Below are 19,730 nucleotides of genomic sequence, written 5' to 3' on the forward strand. Positions count from 1 at the left end.
ATGACCACCGGTTGATATGATGATGATAATTAATCCTTCTTTATCAAATAGAACATCAATTGAAGATAAAACAGAGAGGCATATTCGCTCAGCAAAAATCTCTTTAAATAAAGAAAAAAAAATCATTAATGATCATTTTGTCTAACATGTTTTTTATATATCCTACACCTAAAACCGCTAAACTATATATGCGCCATAAATACGGATAAAAAACATGTCTTGTAAATGAAACTTTTCTTTATGGTGGTTAGTACGAGATTGTTATAGTTTGTTTTTCTTTACTTTCTACGTCCACCTTGGACGTAGAAACACTTTCTATCCCACTTTTCCTACTTATATTATAAATGCGAAAGTTTGTATGGATGTTTGGATGTTTGTTTGAATCTTTGTTACTTTTTGATGTCGCTACTACTGGGGCGATTGGCTGAAATTTGTAATGGGAATAGATTTTACTCTGTATTATCACATAGGCTACTTTTTATCCCGAAAAAATCCATGGTTTCCCGAGATTTGCGAAAAGTGGTGATTTTGATGATATGAATGTTTGTTACTCTTTCACTCCTTGACTGAACTGGATTAGCTGAATTAACACGTAGGTGTTAAATCTAAATCTATGGTTCCCGAGGGATTTGTCAAAAATTTAATTCCACGCGGACGATGTCCCGGGCGTCCGTTAGTATCTTTATAAGGTCTTTACTAGTGACCCTTTTTACGGGGTGAGCGGGAAATGGGGAAGGGATTAAATTGAATGTGTTTATTTATTTGTGTGTACTAACACAAAAACTTATAAACCGATTGAGCTGAACCTTTTGCCGATCTTTTGTAGTCGCTACATTTAATCAGTTATATTGAGGAAGCTACAACTGCGCTACTACTAATTTGTGCAAATTTTAAAACTCGAGTTTTCAACTGCCAACTGTTATTCAAACTTTCGAACGTTAATGAGAAAAAGGGATAAGTTCAATTATTTTAAATTTTTTTTTTTTTAAAAGATGTAATTGAAAACATACGCTTTTTGCAAATTTTTGCTTTATCTATGTTAGAAGACGTAAATTTAGTAAGATTTTGTTTAATTTTGATTGTTTGACAGCTCTAAGGGACAGTAGACCTGAAGTATTTAATAATGAATTTCAGTTTGATACCTCCTCCACGTGTTCTTGAAAAATAAAGGTCTTGACCGACAGACAGACGGTCATCGAAGTGATACTATAAGGGTGTTCCGTATTTCTTTTGAAGTTCAGAACACTAAAAAGAGAATTAATAAAATATAAAAAGATGTTCACATTACATTATTATCTCCTACAAAGAGTAGATTATCAGTACATAACGTCGCCTTAATAATCTTCACTCACAATTAGGGAACGGAATCATTTATCAAAATCACCTTCATAAAAGAAAAATGGACTCAGACGTGAGAACAGATACATAAATAAAGAGAAACTGCGAGAGAAACTTTAGAAGATTGCAAACTTTACAATATCTTGAAAACACTTGATGCGCGTCAAAGTATTTAATTTTTAAAAGAGTTTTCTTGTGTTGAAAATTTCCTCGATTCAACTTCTTGGAAATTCTCACCGTGACTCGTTTTCCCACTATCTCAAATAAACAACTGATAAGAAGCTTATTCTAGTTGAGGAAACTTGACTGGGCTCTGAGTGTGTAACATTTAACACAACAATAAATTACTTCGCTTCAAGTCTTACTTCATAAACAAGCTTATGCTTTTAACTGTTTGCAATTTCCAATAAGTAGAACATTTTATTTTATATAAAATTTATATTTTATATAAATGTTTTCTCAACATAAACAGATCTACTTAGTTTAACTCTGAGAGCTGAGAGCTGGCTTTTGAAGTCTAAAAGCTGCCTTGTATTTTTTATTCCAGAAAAATGCATATTTTGTCTTTAACGTTCATAAATTGTAAAGGTACATGTTTAGACAAACAAATGTAATTATTGATACAATTTCAGTAAAAACTTTTGATCGTAGATATAAAAAGTAATATACGAACAGACAGAACTTGTTTTTGGTTGAAAAATAAAAAAAATATTACTTCAGACTTTTATTGGACTCCATTACCCATTTTGTCTGTATAAAGTTAAACCCTCATCTTGTCACAGCTCCCCTGAGATGTAAAGTGCTCTATCCTCGTCCTATTATCAAAACCGTCACAACTTCTTTCATCAGTGTTGAGGTCTAAAGAAAATATTTTTTATCTTAATATTTTTTTTTGTTTTCATAATTATTGGGCTAAACTTTTTTTCTTACATAGAGATTTATTTTTTTAACTACCTCGCTGGTGTAGTAGTTGGGATATATGAGTCCTATAGAATACTATATAACTAAAGAAATATACATGATGAACCCTTTAGGTAGAGAGGCAGTTAAAAGAGGTAGAATTTAAACCATTCGCCCACTATATTCAAATTATTATTGTGTTTTATCCAAGTCAAAGTCAAAGTCAAAATTCATTTATTTCAAATAGACTTAGTTTACAAGCTCTTTCGAAACGTCAGGTAATAATATTAAACTTAAAATAATGGTGATAATAATCATTCGAAAACTTAAAATTAAAGTTACGAGAGTTCCATACGCGCCTTGGTCCGAGAAGAGCCCGCATCAAACTCAGCCAAGGTTTATTTTTTTTTATTTATCACCATTTTACAAACTTATTTAAAACACAGTCGTATAATACAGCTTAACACCAAGCTTTTTTGTCATTTAAATACTCATTAACACTATAATAAGACTTTACTAAAAGCTTGCGTTTAATAAACACTTTGAACTTTTTGAGTGACATTCCAGTGACTTCATGTGGTAGTTTATTAAAAAAACGTATGCAATTGCCCTTAAAAGAATTACTATTTTTTTGTAATCTAGTGTGGTGTGCAACAATTATCACACATAGTCTTACCTTCTGATGCACATAAGTTCAATTCTTAAACACATTCAAATTAGAATATATATAGGGCATGACCGTAGACAATGCCGCCCTTGGCACAGTGGTTTCTGGCAACAAATTCGAATCGATACGCGACGCATTGCGGTCGCTCACTAAATTCGTAGGGAATATAGGCCAATATTTGGCAAATTGCAATAAGCATATAAGATGAACATGTAGTAGATACGAGTATCACTGTCTTAGGAAGATGAGAGAGTTGGTATAATAATAATAATACCTACCTAGAATTCATTTTAAAGTTACGAAAAACACTGCCTAACACATTTTGAAAACGCACCTATGTCATACGACGTTTTATAACACATTTACGAGGAAACACACTTTCTGAAAATGAATTTGCATCTTTGCCTGTTTTCCATATGATGACATTTTGATACGTTAGGTTGTATCTATCGGTAAATTTTTCGACCACGAGGCTTAAGAGTAGCTTTTTTACGCTACCCTGGGGAGTTCTAACGGTGTCGAATTAATAAATTCATCATTACTATATTTAAAAATGAAAACAATACAGCGAAAAGAAAAAGCGCGCGGAATAATTTTTACTTTATCACAAATAGCGGCGGTTTTTTTTAGGCAAATGCACCAAAAACAGCTACTAATAAAGTAAATTAATATTTTTTGTGTTTCTGTTACAAATAAGTCGTTGTCATTTATTGTCAAAATTATTAAAATGAAAGATTTAAATGTTCATTTATTAAATTTTATCTCACAAAGTTAATTTTATTCATAAAATGTTGAGCACTTTTCTGTCATAAAAACTCTTTGCCAAGATTTAAAAGAGTACCGTTCGTTTTTAGACGGATGATTACATGAAGTTTTACATTATATTACGGCACATGTGCATAATGAGATACATTACGTTATTGAAATTGGTGAAATAATAGATACCTTACGAGCAAATGTGTTATATAAATCACTACAATTACTTGTACTTCCTGAAGAAGCTTATTTAATAACCTTCAAGTATTTTTACCATTAAGAATTCATAAATAGTGTAGTAAACTCGATTCAGTAAATATTTTTAACACTTCTAGTTCAAGACTGTTTTTAAGATATTGTTATAAAATAGTACATCATCACCATCTTTAACAGCCCATACTCTGCTGTTGAGCACAAGTCTCAGGCTGAGAGGGGTTATGCCTTGGTCCACCTCGCTGGCCCAATGCGGATTGGCAGACTTAGTACACTTAGAGTATTAAGAAAATTCTCATGTGCATGCAGGTATACAGGTTTTCTCACGGTGTTTTCCTTCACCGTTTGAGATACGTGATATTTAATAATTTCTTAAAATGCACACAACTGAAAAGTTGCATGCCCCAGACCGGATTCGAACCTATGCTCTACGAATCGCAGGCAGAGGTCATATACACTGGGCTATCACGTAAAATAGTACACCCAACCCATAATTAAAATCCTTTCCTAAGTCGGTGATAGTTAAGATCTTATTTTAAGCTAAATAAGATCTTAACTATCACATGTGGTTACTTTGTCTTACAAAAACTATATTATTATTTACTATACATATATTGACAGATATACTTGACAATTTCTTTTGGTTAACGTGCTTCTACTAGTACAAGCCTAGGACATCGTTTTATCAAGAAGTGCTTCTTGTCATTCATACGATGTAAAATCCTATTTTATTTATATTCATTCATACTCGTAGTTAGTCGAAAATAAATGTAAAAAGAGGTGTAGTAAAAAATTATAAACTAGGTTATACTCTGAGCTTTTCACAACGGCAAAAAAAAGTCATGATCAAAGGATTTTTTATTAAATACGAGTACATTATAGTAGACGAATTAATACTCGTATTTAAACGACGGAATGTTTAATGCTGAGCTTAAATATTGAATATGTTTGAACATTGAACATGTTGGACAATACCTCGTTTAAACGAATTTCTGTTTGCCCGTGTAGCGACAAGCATTTTACGAATAAAAATTATTTTTTGCATGTAATGTTTTACCAAATTTCAATTAAAATATAGAAAGAAAGAAAGAAAGAAAGAAAAGATCTTTATTTTTAAGTAATGCCACATATCACATAAAATCTAAATTATAACATATTATGGCTTAACTGTCCACTCAAACAGTGGAGCACTAAAGAATGCCCTGTAATATGTGGCACAACCTAGAAAAAGGCCCCAACTCAGCATTTTGCCGCATACTTTCAATAAAAAAAGTATGCAGCACTGATTTTCAGTTAGGACCCAGTTCAGGTGCCGCCACGCACACAGTTCAACACTTAACGTAAACTATTAAATACAATTATTAAGAACTAATTAAAACTAACTAGGTAGACACATTGATTTAGAGAAAAAAAAAAAAAAAAAAACAGAAAACTTAAACATAACGATGAAAAACAAAATTAATGATACAAATAAAAATTACCTGCAATATAATAATGTATACTTTTTTTTTTTTTTTTTTTGTTAAGAACTCTTATTACTAATTTATAGATAACTAAATACTTGTTATTAAATATATAAGATAACAACATATTAAACATATAAATTCGTAATTAATTGAAAATTAAATATATAAAAAATAATACATAAACTATTTAATCATATCTATATTATATAAATATATGTATATAAGCTATTAAAATGGTAGGTATCATAAAGCACTCAAGCTGCGCCGTCCTACATATTATATTATATAAAAAAATAAATAAGAATTACAAAAATGAAAACTCCGCCACATGATCTTGGAATTCGAACTGTCTGTCAATAAGAAATCGTTTCAGCAGTTTTTTAAAAGTATATATGCTTTTGACTTTTTTTATTGGAGGGGGGATATTATTCCAACATTTAGTGGCGGAGTAGGTAAACGATCCTCTGAACGCGGCAGTACGATGAGGTGGAACACGAAACTGATTATACTATCAAAAGCAGCTGTAACTAATTGCGTTTTCACATCAAAATGGCGTGCTCTTTTCGCTTCAATAATATACTTTGTTCGAATATGCTTTATTGTATTAATTGGATTTAAACGTAAATTGGAAATGAAGTCCGTTCAGGGGTATACAAGTTGTACCCACTCGTCACACAAAACGAATAATTGGTTCCCTTTAAATTTATTTCTTTTCAGCTAAATGCACTTTGAGCATTGATTGAATTTATAAACATAATAAATCAATTATATTTATAAATTCAATCAATGCTCAAAGTGCATTTACTCATATGCTTGCGATACCCATACGTTTTTTTCATTTATATTGTATACTTGGTTACAAGAAATTAGTAATTATTTAAAGGGTAGTTACGTACGTTTTTATCATAATCCCACATGAAATCACAGGCATGTCTCTCAATAAGTTAAAAGTTTTATTAAACGCAAGCTTATAGAATATTTTATTATAGTTTCAAAAATTATTTAAATGATAATAAAGCTTAGTATTGAACTGCACTGTACGATTGTGTACCTACTTAGGTGTACATAAATATATAAAATGGTGACAAACAAAAAAATAAACCGTGGCTGAGCTTTTTGTGGGCTCTTCTTGGATCAAGGGCCATTTGGAACCCTCTTAACTTTAATTTCAAGTTTTCGACCAATTATTATCACCTACATTTGATAAGTACGCTAGTCAATTATAGAGTTTGGAATTTGGTGGCTTTGGGAAGGAGCAGGTTTTAAGGGTCCCTCAAACTTCCAAATTTAAACTAATTTTCTTTTAATATTTTCCTAAGCATAATGAGACATCATTTCCCCAGTTGCCTATGTAAATTAATAACTACCCAATGACAATTGATCCATAAAACTATAGATCAATGTCTTCTCTATACTTTTTAGAAAATCACGGTGCATTAAATTCTAATAGTCCATCACTTTTATAATATTCAAAAATATTCTACTGATTTTTCTTCCATCGTATTTTTTCACTAATTCCGAAGTACACTAAAATTTCATTAGATATACCTTGATTTTATGTAGTGATATCTTAAAATAATAATTTTTTCAATGCTGATATTTATACTTATTTCAGAAAATTGATTGTAACACCAGTCATAAAGAAAAAGAGTACCTAAAGAATTCTCGTTTCCACTAAAAAAATACAAACAACCGCAAAATATTTGTATAAAAAATTCTTTATTATTCCGTCGTTTCTTATGCCAGCCCGTCTACTTCGGTGCTCTAAGAAAATTTTCTCATAGCCTGTGGGCTAGTTCGCCTTCTTAAAAATTATTTTCATTTGAAGTTTCATCATAATTATATTAAAAGTTAAGAATTATTTAACATGATATCTTTCTTTCACACTAGTCTTAAAGTATACTCATATTAAAAAGAGGTATAGTTTTTTGGCTGGTGGGAGGCTTCGGCCGTGGCTAGTTACCACCCTACCGACAAAGACGTACCGCCAAGCGATTTAGCGTTCCGGTACGATGCCGTGTAGAAACCGAAAGGGTGTGGATTTTCATCCTCCTCCTAACAAGTTAGCCCGCTTCCATCTAAGATTGCATCATCACTTACCATCAGGTGAGATTGTAGTCAAGGGCAAAAAAAAAAGTTTGTGGTGCTGTTGGGGGTAAACTCCAGATCTACTAAATCGATTTTGATAATTCTTTTACCGCTAGAAAAGTACGTGATTAGCACTCGTGCTGCAATGGATTGCAATGTATAATAGTGGAATAAACAACTATACCAACATTCCTTCAAATTATTAGAGCAATGTATGTAAATCTTGATGTTAGTATCAAAATGTTGTTTATTTAATTTATTCCTTTTTAAACTGGAATCGATAAAATAAAGTACTTTAACAATAATCTAGGCTAGCCTTCCTCGTTAGCTTTGTTAGCTATATCCTAGCTTAACAATCTATCCGATTAACTGTAGCGAGTATCAGCTAAGCTTGTTATCTCGTGGACTGATCTCGGTGAGTTCATTTCTGCTCGATGTGCCGAACTCCATCATCGAATTATTGGTTTTTGGTTTGTCTACCTCCGGCTAGCAAGCATCGGCTATACGCGTATATTATTTATAGCCCTGGGCCGCATTAATCATTCCATCGGAAATCTGGTTTTGACGTATACAGCGGTGGCGTGTGACGACTAGACTTTCGGCATTCTATAAAAGCTTATAAAGTTTATAAAGTTCCACGATGAACCTACAATTATCCATAAAAGAATTAATAATTTTATGTAACTCAGTGTGGTAATAATTTTATTTTTATTTCTGACATTAATTATTTTATAATTGCTTACGTTTTTAAGAACATAATAGCGGACCCGGTCAAGCTTCGCTTTGACTTATTCCCACTTCTTCCCTTTCCCTACCCTATCCTACCCTACCCTACCCCTACCTTACCCTTACCCTAACTGTACTCTACCCTACCCCTACCCCTACCCTACCCCTATCCTATCCTACGCATACCTTACCTGTACCCTACCCATACCCTTTTGTTGATTAATACAATACTAATTTAAATATAAAAGAGGAAATATATTTGGTATATTACTAAAGTAAATATTCCTGTTTACTCTCCACAAACACTGTAACGAGTGATCGTTACCATTTGTTTGAATTCCTTGTTAATAAATATCAATACAACGATTTGTGGCTGAATAAGAATTATTTACTCAGCAAACAGAGGCTCTCTGCACGAATGATTGTAATTACTAATTACCATCGCGTAGGAAACAACAACCATACTCGTCGGATGGATGTTATCTTTTAGCCTGATAAAACAATGCCAATTTAATGCTTTATTATTAGATAGAAGTTATTCACCCTCAGGCAGGCAAGTCTTTACGGACGATTGAGCCTGTAATTACCGTCCCGGAGGAAATCAAAACAGAAACTCATCCGATCGATACTACCAAATACACTACACTGAAAATTATAGATCGGCGGAGCGTACACAATGGATGGATTACGACTTATTGAATTGCATTGCCAGTGTGTCCATTCAGAGCCCTGACTGTAACTCTTTTGTTGTGTAACTACTGAATCAAGACTGCGCTACACTTACCTCATTTTATGGAGGCTGAATTTTTATAACCCTGCTACCATTGGTAGCCAATGAAAACAAACGACAAGATTCTCAACCGGCCAATAGTATTATATTTCCCTCGGCATATTATGAGAGCTTGTTAAAACTATCAAGCAATAGAAGGTCTCGTACCTCGGACATACTTGGCAACACGATAGGTACCGTTTACTTCAAACAAAAATGATGGGCAATCATGATCAACCCATATTCAGCTCACTGCATGATGGGCAATATTATAGTCAAAAGAGGAGTAAGAAGAAGAAAGAAGTCCTGGCTACTGTGGACTGACAAAAAGACAGTCGGAGAACTTTACCACCTAGCCACGGACAAGGAGAAGTTTACTGATCGCAAACATTAAATAATGAATATACACTTTAAGGAAAAGATATATGAGAAGATATATTCGTATATATTTGTAAAGCAGTAGTTTCGCGAGTGATATAAAAAAGAAAACCATACAAAGGAAACCCTTTCCCCTCGAGAATCGCAACGAGCCCTCTGGCTCGCCCTCTTAGGCCCTTGGTAACGCCGCATCGTCCCCATAATGGATACCCAATTCAGCAATAAAAGATCGGAATCAGAATAATATTAATAATTTGAAATGATGTATAACTAGGCAACATGTATAATGATGATATGGTACTAAACACCTAATGTATAATCTTAGAACTGCCTCAATGGTCCAGTGGTTAGCCTCTATGGATACAGACCACGAGGTCCTGAGTTCGATTCTAGGTCGAGCAAAGACGTAAAGCCAAACGATTTACGGTTCCGGTACGAAATCGCCTAGGAAACGAAAGGGGTGTGGATTTTCATCCTCCTCTTTACAAAGCGAGCTACGCTTTAGTCTTAGATTGCAACATCACTTACGATCAGGTGAAATTTCGGTTATTGTAATCTAGGGCTTGACAATGGTATTAATGGGTTAATACCATTGTCAAGCCCTAGATTACAATCTCACAAAAGGTGCGAATATTGAATATATCTGTCTACAAGTATATTATGATTGACCCATATCATTCGTGTACCCATTTTCATCTTTCTCTCCGTATTTTATCAAACAACAATAGCGCTGTTGATTGACGTTTCTAAAGCCAAATAAATATACTCGTATCAATTTAACGTGAATAAACGCAATATTTCTTCTTACCGACTACAACAGAGGGTTTAGACTTTACCAAAGTTAAAACATTCGGCTAGATTTGGTACGTATGTTTATGCCTTTTTGCTGTAAGTACGTGAACATGTTACCACGTGTAATACGATAGAATCGCAAACCTGACGGAAACAGCAAAATGCTGAGTGGAGACCATTTTATGATCACATCACGCTGTAACTTTCAATTATTCTTTTTATCTCTTTCTTTCTTTTTTATGTGAATCCTAAATAAACTTATCTTTCTTTCTTTCATTACAATACAAATATCGCTCGAATGATGACTATTATCTATTAATTTAGAAATGTTCATTTAAAATCTGTTATTTCACTATGCTGTCTTCTAATACAGAGGTAATTTATACTACTAGTAAAAGAAGGTTTCAAACTTGCATATATTTGTCATTTTAGAAACTAAAATAAACAATTTTTATGTTATTTATTTTATTTATTTTATTTACTATCTATATTAATGACTAGCGGATGCTGTATAATGCCGTGCTCGTTCGCGTGAAGTTCTGTTTTTCACAAATTCCGCGGGAACCATGTATGCTCCATAACCTCCTCTATCTCCTAGTGAAAGTTAAAATTCCATTAAAATCTGTTCAACCGTTCCAGATATTTGCCCCGACATACAGACAGGTAAAAAAAAAAATAAAAAGCTTAAAGTTTTTTTTTAATACAATTAAATAAGTAATTCACTGAAAAAAAGAGAAGGTTATGGCGGCCATTTTTTAACCCGGAAAAACAGAATTTTACGCTTACAAAGTCGCAGGCGTCCGCTAGTATTAAAAAAAAAGTTGATGATATTTCCACGGAAAAGAACTGATAATTTTATAGCCTTTTTATTTCGCTGTGAAATAAAACCGCTGGCAGCCATCATACTTTTTTATTACTAATACCGAGTTTTATAGAGCTTATCTCCCCGAGCCAAACACTAAGCTGAAGGTGTTTAATTAATCATTAAAGAAATAACTAACAAAAACAGCTTTAAGTTTTTTTTCTTATAATATGGAATAAAAGGGATGGAATATGAATAAAAATAAAAATGTCATATTGCGATTTTAGTTTAATTTAGCGTTAACTTCATCTGCGTGAAATTCAGTCTGCGTCATTTGAACAATTCAAACCCTCTATTGTACACTGAATGGTCAACAATTATAGTCATATTTCAATAAATTTACAAAAAAACCCGCATGAGAATACATTCAATAGTTTTTAAATAGACGCGGCGACAGCTTTGAGGAAGAAATACATAATACGTATAGAATTTATACGTAACAAGTATTTCTTAATAATTATCTATACTTATAATAAATCTGTAGAGAGGTCAATTCTGTACATAAAATATTTTTCCAAAATAACTACCAGGGGGTGATTAGTGATCGATACTGATGCCAAAAATGCAATCAGTAAAATTTTTGTCTGTCTGTCTGTCTGTCTGTCTGTCTGTCTGTCTGTCTGTCTGTATGTTCTTTATAGAAACAAAAACTACTGGACGGATTTTAACGAAACTTGGTATAATTATTTGACATACTCCTGGGCAGGTTATAGAATACTTTTTATTACGCTACCATCAATAGGAGCAGAGCAGTGAAGAGAAATGTTGAGAAAACGGGAGAAGTTACTCAATTTTTCAAGATTCCGTCGCGTGTACAGCCTTAATGGTTAAAGCTACATAGAAATCATGTATGACAGAAATGTTCTCCTTAAAATTATCTATAAAAACACAACAGCATATATATGTCTATCTTTTATGGTTGACTCACAATTACACGTGTAACTCCCGATAGCTTTGCAGTTCGAAGCTTTCTAATTATATTTGTCTACTCTTATGTTTATAACACTCATCACTCATCCCTAATAAGAAAGTTATCATTATTACCTATTCAATAAAAAACGAATCATAAAAATTGGTAAAGAAACACCAAAGTTATACATGAAATACGCTAAGCCATCGCGCGTGAATACTAATTCATGCTTTAAGGATTATTTTTGTGTAACGGTTGCCGCGCTCGACGCTACTCGCGGTAGGAGAAATAAATAAAGAAGTGCAGCCTTAATGAGTAGGGTAGGGGTAGGGTAGGGTAGGGTAGGGGTAGGGCAGGAGTAGGGTAGGGTAGGGGTAGGGTTGGGGTAGGGGTAGGGTTGGGGTAGGGGTAGGGTTGGGATAGGGTAGAGGTAGGTTAGGGTAGGGTAAGATAGGGGTAGTTGAAAGTTTACAACGACTTTCACGCGGACGAAGTCGCGGGCGTCCGCTAGTTTCTTAATATATTAGAAATCAATGAATATCTATTTTATACTATAGAGAGATATTCGTAGATTTCTAATATCTTCAAAGCTTAATAGAGTGACTTAACTCTCGAGTCTAATAGTTTGTGTTGGAGCTTTGTGGTTTCACTTCAAACTTTAACATCCAGAATATAATACGAAACCCAGCATGTCTAAGCTAACGCGTCTTAAGTAGTTACCAACATAACGTGCTTCTTAATAGTTAATAATTTAATCTTGACAACCTACAAAGAGAACTGACCATTTGTATGAATTAAAAATCATTTAAAATAAGTAATCATAACAGATAACCTAAACCCATTACTTTTTATGACATTGAAATATATATGTACATCGGGATAGCCCAGTGGACCTCTGCCTCCGATTCCGGATGGTGTGGGTTGTAATTCGGTCTGAGGCATGCACCTCCAATTTTAAGGAAAGTGCGTGTGTGAAGTCTGCCAATCCGCAATGGACCAGCGTGGTGGACTATTTGCCTAAGCCCTCTCATTCTGAGAAGAAACTCGAGCTCAGCAGTGAGCCGAATTTAGAAATCAGTGTTTTGCAGAAGATATACAAAACAAAAAAGAAACACATTCTTTGATAACGGAAGAAACTTCTTAATAATATTACCTAAGTACAATAATCGGTAAGTTTAATGAAAATAACTTACTCAATTTATGTAAATTTAAAAAAATAATAATCTTACTTTTGCTTAATTTTTTTGTGGTTACCTTTAATGTGACTACATTATATATTTATTAAATATTGTGAATTACCATCGAATTTCGACCGCTGGGCAACTAATAAATTGTGAATGTGCGAATCCAAGTTAAATTTAACATTACTTATGTAATCAATTGAATTATGAAGTAGTTGAATATTTTACGAGTTTATCAATATAGGAAATAAGAATTTATTAAACATTTTATAAAATGGACATATTATGATACAATATTTTAAAATAAGAGTTTGAGTAAAAGTGAGAGTTTTGTTTTGTTTTATTTTTTAAGGTTTTTGGGACAAATCGTCCCAAACATTATGATAAAATTTATCTTATTCGAGAATATAAATTTTGAACAACACGGAGCGACACAATTGCTATACCTAAAGAATACAACTATAATGTACAAATTATGTGAAAGTTTATTAGGTACGCCGATTCGAGAATGTACCACTGAGATTTATATTCAACAGTGGGCAAAGCTACTGCTGAATATTCTATTAGAAGTAAGGGTTGAGTACAAAATACTTATAAAAATAAGATAAAAACACAAAAATCGAAGTTTTTAAGGAGCACTTTGAGATTAAAGCTTCTTCGACAGCTTATAAAGAATGGTAAACTCGTGGTTAGTTTCATATATTGACTTACTTAGGCATACTAAATTCATTTACTAGCAAAGTCCGCTTGGAAAACTATTGTTTGTCATTTGGATAGAACTGACTTTTAGTAGAACTTTCCCCACCCACTCGTACCTATTAGGTATTTCAGAAATATCCCAGGGTTTAACGAAATTAACTGGACAATAACATGAAACAAGAAAAAGTGTTATGATATAATTTGTTCTTATTGTCCTTCAAAAAACATCTTCAACCGCTTATGTTAACTAAACTTTTAAAAAGGCTAAATATAATTATTACAAGTTTTCATCAGTTTTCAAAACTTAATATATATTGCTGTTATGGGTAAGTTTTAGAAAATTTGATAAATTTGCACTGTTAATTAAGTTATAATTTAATATTACGACTACGGGCATAAAAAGTTTAATAACTAGACTGAATTGTCCAATTCTGATGCCCTTTGTAGATCACGTGTCACAAAATTGAGAATATTGTCCATTGTGTCAATATTGGTAGAGCAACATAACCCACTTTGAAGGGCCTCATTATATTATATGTATGCAAAGCCGGGATGCGAGAAATTCAGCGTAGGCCTTACTTAAATACGCGCATGTGTTTTAGCCCCTTCTTTCAGAAGTGATTTTATGTGTTTATGTTGTGCTGAAATAATGTATTGAAATGTTAACTCTAAAAATTCTAGGTAAATAAGTAAATATGGTAAAATAAACTATAAAAATAAAATAAATAAATTCGATAGATTTAACACGGTAGTATTGATATTCGAACTTGGCTATTCAAACTAATACACTGCATCATCATCTATATCATACTGAAAATGCGATTTTTTTAGTAAGACAAAGTCTTTCGGCCAATGTTCCAAATTTAGAACATGATGACTTTGGAAGGTAGCAGGTCCCAAAGGTCCAAATTTCCAAATGTCCATCGAAGTGTATATTTTTAACAATGTTCAGCGAAGGTTTGCCATGAAGCTGTGTCTAGCTGACAATATTTTCACATTATTATATTTTTTTTACTTTTTTATACTCGGAATGATGATCTGGGCCTGTAATATATCAAAACAGCTATATTTCAACACCTTTATTATCTACCGTTCTTATCGAAGCAATGGTTGACAACTTTCAGTTTATATAAAACAACAAAGGTGTGGTCACCACAAGTTCTCTCTCTATAATATGTGCACGTTGGGAATAATTGGAATCCGTGATACGATTTCAGTTTGAGGCTTCGCTTTGTGTGCGAGTCTAGGCAATTATAATACCTTCAGACATAGACAAAGCACAGGAAATGCAATCTGCTATTCCCGTTTACTGGATTATAACACGTGATCTACAAATGGAGAATTTACATAGATGTATCGTCAGGTTCGAATTGTCTAAGTCGGTCCAAGTCGGATTAGTTACTAGAGACTGGCAGGATCGATCTTTAAGATCATTCATTTGTTGAAATTTGATTGGAGTTCTCGAAATAAAGGTCTCGAGAGACACACAGACGGATAACAAAGTGATCATAGAAGGGTTCCATTTTTCAAAAAATCAAAAAAAATTATCAACTCACTGAGTTGCAACACAGTGAGCAAAAGTCGTATTTATTCACTCCGTGAGAAAAAATAATGATATACTTTTGTTTTTAACTTTTTTAATGCCACACTAACGCCAACATGCATATATGCCTCTTTCGTCGTTTTGTTTCGTGTTCGGCACCTGCCATAAATTGTTTATGGAATTGAAGCCCTATATTCAATTCCCTGGCACACTCATCTTTTGGAAGTCACGCAAATATTTCGTCCTGGGACTTTGTCAGGACATGCGTTTTGATAGCTCTAAGGTGTTAGTAGAGTTACGATGGTTCCTTCAATTTGTTGAAATAAATATAACAAAATAAAGTTGTGGGGTCAGCCGGGCGTGCCAGTCCAAACTAAAACTTCAATAAATGAAAATGTGCATAATATTTAATACGGTTCGTTTTCTTTTATATTGTTATAATTTTAGTTATTTTTTTAATCTTTTGATTTTATTTTTTTTGTTTAGAATTTCGTTAATGGAATTATTTTTCATCTGATTAAAATAAAATTATTTATTTAAGGATTTAGATACAAAGATAAAAATTAATTAAGAGTAAAAATATGTATTAATAAATATATAATTCTAAAACCTTGTATTTTTTCGCTAGTCAGGTGGAAAGTTGTGTCACATGAGGGCAAAGTATTTTGCTTCATGCGCCTTTGAATTTCTCACAAGGCATATCTTTCGCTTTCACGGGATTCAAACTCAGCACTCGCAGCAAAAACGAACTTTGCTCTCTTGTTTGAACAAAACGAACTTGCGGGTTTGATTACACACCTGCCTACTCTATAATATTTTTATAAGTATCTAAATCATATTTATATAGATGTTTACATATATTTTTGACAAAGGCACTTCAACAGAAAAAGTAAACGTGTATAGTCTTATCAAAAACGTTCCAGTTTACATTTATATGTCCTGCAGAACACTTTGATTTCATAATAAAAATTAAATTTTCTAGGATACAATTGGTGCCAAATTTGGCCAAAATCGGTTAAGGCGAAAAATAATAGATTAAAAGCAAAATTATTTGCACAACTTTATTATGACCTGGCTACCTAATCTAAGTTGTAATACAATGCTTATTATAAACATTCGTTACAAAGTAGCTATTTGTTGACAACGCTGAAAAATTCCAGTAACCCAAGACGCTGCATCGACATGACCACGAGTCAGCATTTCGACAAACAAACAACTATTTAGGCTGCCCACATACAGGAATTAATATTGACAAATTATTATTTTAGATTCAGAAAAAAAAATTAGCATAGTATTTTAGAAAAAAAAATTAGTCTTCGCGCCATCTACGCTTATGAATTTTTTTTCGTCAATCGATAGAGTGTGATAGGGACAAAGGTTTACATTTAAGAACTGTCGTGGTTCAGGATTAACACGCGGACGAAGTCACGGGCATCTTCTTGTTAATAATATAAAAAGAATAAAACAGTGCTACGTATATTATTTTAGCTAGACATCTCCTTCGAATAACTAAGGTCTAACTCCTCTCATTCTGAGAGGAGACTCGTTTCAATAGTGAGCCATATATTTGTTGTTCATGATGATGATGATGATCTCCTTCAAAACCATCAGTGCAGAGAGCACATACGATATTATTTTTTGCTTTGTTGTGTATCCCATTTTTATGTTTTTGAACGCGGTTGTTTTTTTTAGTCTAAGTCCAACTAGTTTTTTCGAGTTTTTTTTTAAGTCTATCTAGGCTTTGCCTTATTGTCACCTTTAAAAGATAAATATTGCTGTAATAACAAAGCACAGATTCTGATAGAATAATAAACTTTTTATAATAACGTAAAAATAAAGTTTTAACCCGAGTAAGTTAAAAAAGAGTCTAAAAAGGATGAAACAAGAATTATACTTATGTTTTATAAGTTATAAGTAAGCAGTTATAATTTTTTCTTTAAAAAAAGATTATAACTGATTATTTCAATAAAACTATATCTTTAGACATGAAACACTATTTTTCTTGGTCACTTTAAAGTTTGTTGTGGACGTTTAATATACGTTTATTGTTCCGTATTGGAACGCCTACGAAATCAAAATACCAAGAACATACAATCAATCTGAGGAACGATATCAAATATTCATAATCCTTCGATAAGGAAATAGGATGTCATTGAATTAAAAAAGACGACCTACTAAAAACGAGCTACAAAAACGAGCTGTGTAAGGTTATAGTTGTAGGCCGCGACTTATACCAATTTGTGATGTCTAAAATGTTTTTTATTTTTTTTTATTATATCAATTTATTTGTACCTCGTATACACTAAAATCTGCGTTCTAAGGTTGCCTTATTAGTACTGAATCCTAACTCACGCTAACGAAGTGTTTATTGCTTTGAGATATAAGTAAGAGTCTCAATGTTTAATGCTCGGGAGGTCCTAGCCTACAGCGTAAAGTAGACTTGAAAGGCTAACCAGTCTTTCAGCTGCTCAAAGCTCGGATGTAAATATTATTAAATGAATATATTCAATTGGGGTGGTCGGTTACTGCTGGTCGGACGATCGCTCCATGAGATTTCATTAGACCTTCCTGTTCCATTATCAATGGAAAGGTAGCGTCGACACCACGCATGTAGGCACTTTGACCTCCTTCTTGCTATTTTTTACTTTGATTTGACCCCAACAGAGGGATAAGCCTGAGATCCTCGTAAATCACCGGACCAGCGCGGTGGACTAAGGTCTAACCCCTCTCATCCTGAGAGGAGACTCGTGCTCAGCAGTGAGCCAAATATGGATTTATAATGATGAACATAAATAAATAAGGATTTCACACAATTCTAATATTGTAGAGTTAATTAATTAATTCTACAATATTATTTTCAATTCCTAATTTCAATTCATTAGGATTAAACAAATGCACAATCTCAAAATTGGAAAGGATTATGCGCAGCTACGTTAATTTTGCTCGCATCATGAAACCTTTGAGGGGAGGAACACGGACGAGGGTTTTAAAATACGGAAACTAATAATATTAATGGCACTTTGTCCATCAGAGTTTCCGAATATTTCAACCCCTCAGTCGCCGACGAATACTTGTTATAGATGCTTGAATTTTGAGTGTATTTAACTTAGCCAAAGATTAAAATTATATAGAAGGATCGTGTGATAGAACAAAAATATGGAAATTGAGGACTGACATTTAATTGTATTAAGTGTTATTTAATGATGATGTACTTGTTGTATTTTAAGTTTTATGATACACTACTGTGTGAATCATGTGCTCTTTTAACATTCTCTTGCACTTTTATAACCATTTCTAATGCAGAGTAGGTAATATTGTAACCTGTAGTTGTTGGGCGGGGCACATAGTTTGAAGAGCCGATGGACGTTGGGGTTCCAAAGTGCTGGAATGGTGACACCGCACCAGTAAGCGTAGTGTTGGTAGACCCCCCTGCCAGGTGGACTGACGACATCGAGCGAATCGCAGGATTTGCTGGATGCAGGCGGCTCAGTATCGTGATGCTTGGAAGTCCCTGCGAAAGGCCTATGTCCTGCAGTGGGCGTCCATCGGCTGATATGATGATGATGATGATGTTGTAACCTACGGCTTGCGCTTGACTACAATCATGCCTGATACAAAAAAATGATGAGATCTAGAATGAAGCTTGCTTACCTATAACATGCCTATTTATTTTTATCTTAAAGCTGCACAAATTGTAGGTAGGTACGTAACAGGAAATATAGACGCCGGAAAGGCATTCCACATCATAGATGTTCTAATTAGAAACGTTGATACAAAATAAAAACATGTTGTCATGTAGTTTGACTGGACGTCGACAAAAAGGGATGCAATTTTAAAGAAAAAATCTGTTTCATATTTAGTTATATAAATAATCGTTACATTAGCTATGATGTATTCTGTTGTACTACCTACAAATATATTAGTTTATTGAATACTTAAAAAATTGTGTTCATAGATCTTCAAGGTTAAAATTAGACTCTCCACCATATGCCTCAAGCGTATTTTAGAGTACTTCGGACACATTGCCAGGAAAGACGGAGATAATCTGGAAAAATTAGTTATTACTGGCAAGGTGGAAGGAAAAAGATCGCGGGGGCGGAGCCCGATGCGTTGGTCCGACCAGGTCCGCACTACACTCGAGTCCACAGTTTACGATGCTCTTCGCGTAGCCGGAGATATGAAAGAATGGCATACCATCCTAAAGACAAGAATTAGAGATGGAGGTGGTCACGACCCTCACACATGAGGAATACGACTCACGGAGGAGATCTTCAGCTACATATTTATATACTTATGTACATAATTATATCCTACTTCAATTTCGTTAAGTACATAAAAAAAAATAGTGGCTCTACCTTGATAATTTTTGGTACCTGTGCTGATATTTCTCGATTTCTATCAGAAATATTTTCTCGTTTCATACTTTTAAAACCCTTTTTACG

The sequence above is a fragment of the Bicyclus anynana genome, chromosome Z (assembly GCF_947172395.1).
Source record: "Bicyclus anynana chromosome Z, ilBicAnyn1.1, whole genome shotgun sequence".
Taxonomy (NCBI): Eukaryota; Metazoa; Arthropoda; class Insecta; order Lepidoptera; family Nymphalidae; genus Bicyclus; species Bicyclus anynana.